Source organism: Apodemus sylvaticus, chromosome 19, assembly GCF_947179515.1.
Source record: "Apodemus sylvaticus chromosome 19, mApoSyl1.1, whole genome shotgun sequence".
In the NCBI taxonomy this organism is placed as follows: domain Eukaryota; kingdom Metazoa; phylum Chordata; class Mammalia; order Rodentia; family Muridae; genus Apodemus; species Apodemus sylvaticus.
Window position 1 is genome coordinate 29,396,940 of NC_067490.1, and position 7,751 is coordinate 29,404,690.

Here is a 7,751-nt window from a genome sequence, read left to right on the forward strand (position 1 = left end):
CCAAGATACCTAAACCACACAAAGATCCAACCAAAAAATAAAATAAAATTATAGACCAATATCCTCTATGAACATAGATACAAAAATTCTCAACAAAATACTTGAATACCAAATGGAAGAACACATCAAAAGACTATTCACCATGTTAGCTTCATTCCAGAGGCACAGGAATGGTTCAATATACATAAATCGATAAATAAATGTAATCCACCACATAAACAAATTGAAAGACAAAAACTACAGAATCATCTCATTAGATGGAGAAAAGGCCTTTGATAAAATCCAACATCTCTTCATGATAAACAACCCAGAGAGAACAGAGAAACAAAAGACTATCTAAAAACAACAAAGGCAATTTACTATAAACCCACAGTCAACTGTGGAAGTAACCAAACACTTTTAGATTGAATTTAAGGCCCACTCCATGAATTGAACCTGGACAAAGCTTACATCACCAAAAACCCGAGGCTTCACCAGCCTAAAAGAAAATCTAGTACTATTATTACACGAAAGGAACATGACAATAAAGCTACTCCTAATGCTATAACCCATAGATCAGTGACTTACTCAACCTATCCTCAAGGAGCTTCTTCTTGAAGTAACTGGGATCTAAGACAGAGAGCCACAACTAGACCATGTGCTAAGACTGAGAGACTATTGAACTCAGTTCTCAATGGGATGTTTTCATCAAACCCCTCCCCTCAAGGCTCAAGAATCTATGAGGAAGAGGGAATAAAAAGATTATAAGGACTGGAGGTCATAGATTGTTGCACCAAGGAAGAATAGTGTCTTCCAGACACAACAGGACTGATGCACATACAAACTCACAGACACTGTGACAAGCATGCACAAGACCTGCACGTGTTCAAACATGGATGTATTAACACTGAAGTATCAGCACTGAGGTAAACAGTCCATCAAAGGATATACTTCTAAAAGCCTTACACACAGAGCTCAAGTGCATCCAATTTGATAAATACTGATAGATGTCACCAAACAACCCCAAACCCACCAAGTGACTTCAATGTAATACAGTGGGGTAAGCAGGGAGGAAAAGGGGGTGGGGGAAAGTAGGAAAACAGAATACATACAACATACATATGACACCAAGGCAGATACAAGGTTACTGGGGAGGGTGAACATGCAAGAGGGAAGATCACAAGGGAAGGGGAGGAACAGGAGGATCAACAAAACAAAGTATGAATGAAAATGACACAAAAAATCTACCACTTCGTGTGCAAATAAAAAAACTAGTAAAGATAAGGAAATGATGAGAAGATTGAGGAAACTGACATTTACCTGATTTGTACAGTAAAAAATGTATATCTAAATCACAAGGTATCACGAGGCAACTCATTCATCTGTATCAGTTATCAATACATTTAAAATAACTTTTTTACGGGCTAGAGAGATGGCTTAGCAGTTGAGAGCTCTGGCTGCTCTTCTGCCCTGCTCACTTCCCAGCACTAACAACTGATAGGCTTGGAAGATGTATCTGAAAGTCATATATATTAGATGGGATTGCTACTTAGAATGCATATATTCTATACCAACAACCAGCTGAACAACTACAAAAATGGTCAAAAGCTCTAAACAAAATGGGCTTAACTTTTTCACAGGATAAGAAACAGGTGCAGAGAAAGATATTCTGTATCTTTCCTAGAAAAACAAAACTATAATGAGCTATTAATCCTATTCATGACACCATTATCAAACAAAACAAAACCCATACCTGTGGTTTGCATAGAGGCAGCCCTGCTGTTCCTGCTACAGGTGGAACACGCAGTAATACAGCTTTAGTCCATTTCACCCACACGCTGTAAGCAGCTCCAGTAAACTGTTGAGCCACTTTCTTTGGTCTATCTTGAGTACCTATTTGGAGTAAATTCTGTAGTTTACCATTTGAAGTTTACGTTTAATTTAATTTAACACACATGCGGTGTGTTTGATACCCATGGGGCACCAGAAGAGGGTGTTGCATTCCCTGGAACTGAAGTTACAGACAGTTGTGAGCTGTCATGGCCACTAGAAATCCATCCTGGACCTCTGGAACCGTAGCTGAGCCGTCTCCCTGCTCCCATTGGCTCAACAGTTTACTGGAGCTGCTTACAGCGTGTGGGTGAAATGGACTAAAGCTGTATTACTGGGTGTTCCACCTGTAGCAGGAACAGCAGGGCTGCCTCTATGCAAACCCTGGGGCTGTGCAGCTGCAAAAGCATCTCCTGTAGGAGGATCAAATGGAGGACTGCCTGAGAGAGCAAGAATTGCTACAAACAATGCCAGCCAATCAGGAACTGCTGTTTAGAAGACATGCTTTCTTGGGACCAACAGGGCAGTGCTCAGATGAGCTTGCTGCAGCACTTCTCACCTGCTCCAGAACTCGCCAACTCACCCCAACCCCCAAGGGCAGCTAGGGTCGGGAGGAAAGCTAGCTGTCCAGGGCCCAGGTGACACCACCAAAGAGTCTTGGCTCCCTCAGCAACTATTTATTGCTTATATAACCACTAGGGGCTTCTTATAATTTTCTTGTATGTTACCTGAGCCCCCACCTCCAACCTTTACTAGGTTTACCTAGAACTTCTGAATTGTCCCACCTTATGCTTTTATGCTTTTAACCAGTTATACAGCCCACACTTAAGAGAAGCATAAGCAAGACTCGGGTTCTTCGTAAGGAGCTTACTACTGGGAATATTAACTCCGGGAAAGAAGCTGCCTTTAAAGCTGATTGGCTGATGGTCCAAGAGATAATTACCTTATCTTGAGCTAGCTTTAGGTCTCCCTCCATCTCCGACAACCATTCCTTCCTGCCTCTATTTCAGAACTAATATCTTGTGACTAACAGATTAAAAGCCTTTTGGATTCCATTCATTTAGCGCACTGCTAGTGCTCTCTGACCCAAAGCTAAAAATGTCATCAGTATCTCAGGCCTACAGACAAGCATCCCTCAGCATGTTGCAACCCCCTTGCTCTCTGATTTATAATTTTCTTTGTTTTGTAAAAGTATAAAACTACAGTAACCTAAATCTGTTTTCCCAGGCTATGGTCACTCAAAATGACTCTAGAATAAAAGCTATCTTTCTTTCCTTTAATGTGAAAGCTGGGTTTTTCTGTTTGTTTGTTTTTGTGTCAACAGCACAAAACAACTAAAATATAACAAACAGCAAATATAAATGGAAAGGAGAGAGGTTCAGTGGGTCAAAGACAAAGGGAGCAAGAGCCACAGGAGCAAGATGAAAGAGGAATGCCAAGCTTTCTTAGAGTAAAAGCCATGGCTGGACTGCCTGGAGAACTTGTAAATACAAGAGGACCTTCGGTGGAAATGGCTGGCAACTGTCATTCACATCGTCCCAGGCAGAAGGGCTGGACATTGCCATATACAGTAGTTTGTTCCGATTTCTCTTTTTAGGCAGACTACAGTTTCCATCTAAAAACAGCATGAGGAGGAAAACCTTAGGCAACAACACTGACGCATACAACAAAGGCTGTGGTTTCCAGTCTTGACTGGACTCAGCTAGCAGACTCCCCAGCACACACACTCTGCTACCCCAAATATAGTTCAGTATCTAAGAGCCAACAGTGCGGTCTTCCTGAGGTTGTTTCTGGTGGGAGTGATACAGGGGTTCAGACTTTGCTCTCTATAAATAGTCCTCGGGCGGAAGGTCTATTGTCTATTTGATATGGTCAAACTCTTCCTTACAGAGCAGCCCAGCCTGCTCAGTAGGGCGCCCTTCCGCCAGAGCTTTCAAGTTAGGTAAAGCTGCTCCTCTAGTCACAGTGGCTTTCAAGCAGGTTCTCTGGTTCTAATTAGCTTTTAGGACGATTGTCTTTTTTTAAGATTTATTTATTTATTATATGTATGTACACTGGAGCTGTCTTCAGACACCCCAGAAGAGGATGCCAGATCTCCTTTCGGATGGCTGTGAGCCACCATGTGGTTGCTGGGATTTGAACTCAGGACCTTTGGAAGAGTAGTCAGTGCTCTTAACCACTGAGCCATCTCTCCAGCCCGATGACTGTCCTTTTCTTGGAGTTATGTTTTCTAATTTGTAGCCACATACTACAACGGTTCAACTTAAAATGTGACTAATCAGCCGGGCGGTGGTGGCACACGCCTGTAATCCCAGCACTCTGGGAGGCAAAGGCAGGTGGATTTCTGAGTTTGAGGCCGGCCTAGTCTACAGAGAGAGTTCCAGGGCAGCCAGGGCTATACAGAGAAACCCTGTCTCAAAAAAACCAAATTAAAAAAAAAGTGTGGCTAATCTGAATTGAGATGTGCTGTAGTATAAGATATATAGCAGACTGATCTTAATAATTTAAAAATAATTATTGGCCACTTTCCCATCTATATAGCTTGACATAGTAGCAGTCTGACATACTGAGCTAAATAAGTATATTATGAAAATTATAAGCCGGGCAGTGGTGGCACGTGCCTTCAATCTCAGCACTTGGGAGGCAGAGGCAGGTGGATTTCTGAGTTCGAGGCCAGCCTGGTCTGCAGAGTGAATTCCAGACAGCCAGGACTACACAGAGAAACCCTATCTCGAAAACAAAACAAAACAAAACAAACAAACAAAGAAAAGGAAGATTATTTCACCTACTCTTTTTTTGCATTTTGAACACTGCTACTAAAAATCTTGAAGTGCATAGCTCATGTTACATCACTCTTGATATGTAACAAACCCCATTTCCTGAATGGACTTAGAAGAGGCACAGGAGACTCAGATAACCTTACACAAATTCAGGGAAAGGAATCCTCCCTTCTTTTTCACTTGTTATAATGCAGCAAGGGGGAGGTGAGGCTGCCTACAGCAAAATTCTGGCCTGGTCTCTTGTTAGCCTGACAAGTTTCTTCACTTGGAGGTCAAAACGCCTCATCTATAACGTGGCCAAAGGAAATCCCCCTCTTAGGTCAATAAGGCCTAAAACAGCATTTAGCAACAGTGTGCTCTTTATTTCTGTGTGTGTTTCAGCAGCTAACTTAGTGATCTTGGGATCATATTATAGGATTGGAATCCAATCCTTCTTCTCTCCTCAAATTGTTTCCAAATAATTCACTCAAAGGGAGGCCAGGGTATTCTTCCTAAACAAACCATCACTCCATAGTTGTCTTATGTATCCATAGCACTATCTACCAATCACATCCCTTTCATTCATGTGTGTGTGTGCATACAGGGTCTACGCATTAGTGAATAATTAACTTGCAAATTCTGAAAGTTAGGATGGAGATATGACTGGCTGATGTACACTTTCCCAGCATACATGAAGCCCTGCATCCATGAAACAGGTACAGTGGCACCTAGGTGTTGAGAGGTAAAGGCAGGAAGATCGAGGTCATCCTCAGCTACATCAACAAGTCTGAGGCAACCTGGGCTTCATATGACCGTGACTCAAAGAGGAAAAATAGGGCTACTGCCCATTTTCTCAAGCCTATTACCAACAGCTCAGCGCTAATTCCCAAATTTAAAAATGGCATGTCAGGATTTGTAGCTCAGTGATAAAGAAAAACGAATAGGCTGGGCATGGTGGTACACATCTTTAATCCTAGCACTCAGGAGGCAGAGGCAGGCAGATACCTGTGAGTTCAGGGCCACCCTGGTTTATACATTCCAGGACAGCTATACCTGCATAGAAGAGACTCTGTCTCAAAAATAAAAATGTCAAGCAAAACAAAACAAAATATCAGTCTTTTAAACAGTTTTACAGGTTAATAAATAAAGAACAATTCTTGGATTAGTTAGTATCAAGGACTAAATATAAAACAGCACTTTTCTCTCTCCAAAGATCACAGGCAGAATTTATGGCTAAAAAACGAATGTTAATATGATGGGTGTGACTGCACAAGCCTTTACTTCCAACACCCAGGACACAGAGGCAGGTGATCTCTGATTTTGAGGCTAACAAGGTTTACGGAGCCAGGTCCAGGATAGCCAGAGCTACACAGAGAAACTGTGTGTTGAAAATAAAAACAAACAAAAAAAAATTAATATAACACAAAACCAAAAGAGCATGACTCAAGCCCTTCCCAGTGTAATTCTCCACAGGACCTGAAATGCACGGCATCAAACACAGAGCACAACTGCCTTTTACAATGCCCTTCACTCTGAAACCACAGGACCATTAAGTTACCTTCAAATGCAGTCAATAATTAGACACATATCTATAAAGAGACTCAAAACCACTGATCTCTGCTGAAGGGAGATTTTAATTAGCACAGTTAAAGATTACAACTTACCCAAGATCCTTTTTCTAAAGTGAAAAATAAAACCAAACTAAAGAATGGCCTCCTTTTTCCTTTTAAACAGTTTGACAGGTTAATAAATAAGAACAACTCTTTTGACTAGTTATTATTGCATCTTTCCTACCATAGCAAGGCTTGCGAATTTATGAGAATTTAAACAAATACCTTTTATATTTTAAATACCTGAGAAAGATAGGTGAAACAGAAAACAAGTGCAGAAATATAACAGTACCCTGTACGGTGCTAGTTCGTAGGTCAGGTCCTTTTCTTCTCCTCCGTTCCAGTCACTTTACCCATACAAGCCCACCTCTGAGAAGTCAGCAGAGGCTTGGAGGGTTTCCACATTCAGGGTCCCCACACTCCTCTCCTAAATTAGAATAGAGGATCTCTATTCCAGTACTTCCACACTTAATTCGAGTCACTTATCAGAATTTGGACAGCCACATCCACAAAAGCAAATTATCTTTAAAGGCTCTTACTTCCTTGATTGTACAGCACTTCCTCATCTGAACTCTGTGGCTACTGCTTTGAACTATATTTAAGCCAATGAAACCAAGTTGAGGCTTTTTTTTCAGTCAAATCATGTAACATGGTGTATTACTCAAAAACTCCACAGTTCTGAAGTAATCAGACAACACCCTAAGTGTCATAATTCATATCCTGCTGAGCTATCTTATATTCTTAAGAAGTTAACATTTAACCACTTGTAATGTGGAGACAAATATTTGAAAACAATGGTCAATAACTAATCAGCACAAAAGGAGTTGGATGTTCATGACAACTCTATCAGCTCCACCTGTAGCTTAGAGACCGGGATACTGGGCACAGGCTAGCTCAACAATAGAAACTGTTTTGTTTTTGTTTTTTTCTACTGAAGATACCCTAAACAAACACAGCACAGAAGAGGAGCAGGCCAGAGTGCTCAGGACTCACAGCCTGACTGAGTCATCTCTGGAGACTCTGTGATGCTAAGTTTCCACTGAAGAAGAGGGGGTCTTTTGTTGAGGGTGAGGAAAACCAGGAGAAATGTAGCCTGCCTTCCTCTTGCATTAATGTCTTGACATACTGGGAATACAACAAGAAATTATTTGGCCTTTATTATAAAGAAGTTGTTTTTAGGATGGTGCTTTCTAGTTCTAACCGGGGTTAATCTTAATAGGAAAGCAATTCATTGCGCTTTTTACCCAGACACTGGGTGCTGGCAGTCTTTAGAGCTGGCAGGAAGCAAAAGAGCAGAACTGAACTATGTTGTGGGCAGTCCCTCTTACAGGGAAGAGCTCAGTGCTCGGAGAGGTACTCATGTCAGGCAAGCTTAGACAGAGTAAGTTCCAGAACTCTGGGCTCAGTCAGTATTCCTGGGGAGATACATCAACAGGCTTCATATTCATGGTGTAAAACCCAATTATAACAGCAGATTAGGGAAGGCAGAAGTGAGAAGTAAAAAGCACAGCTTCCCGCCCCACCCTCCACTGCTGCCACCAGTACCCCAGTTTCCATCAGAGACAGTTGTGTA

The 7,751-nt window shown here is 41.6% G+C and overlaps 1 protein-coding gene across 2 annotated transcripts in view; it reads right to left on the bottom strand.

The window, feature by feature from the left end:
* The window catches only part of Lims1 (LIM zinc finger domain containing 1), a 106,448-nt gene that overhangs the window by 70,174 nt on the left and 28,523 nt on the right, over positions 1 to 7,751 (bottom strand). Inside the window, exon 1 of one of the 2 annotated variants that reach the window (XM_052164583.1) lies at positions 6,471 to 6,725. The exons of the other annotated variant lie outside the window; for it this stretch is intronic. The gene's annotated coding sequence lies outside the window, so the exon portion shown is untranslated. Of the gene's footprint in view, positions 1 to 6,470; positions 6,726 to 7,751 lie in introns of those variants that run through there. 2 annotated transcript variants of the gene reach the window in all.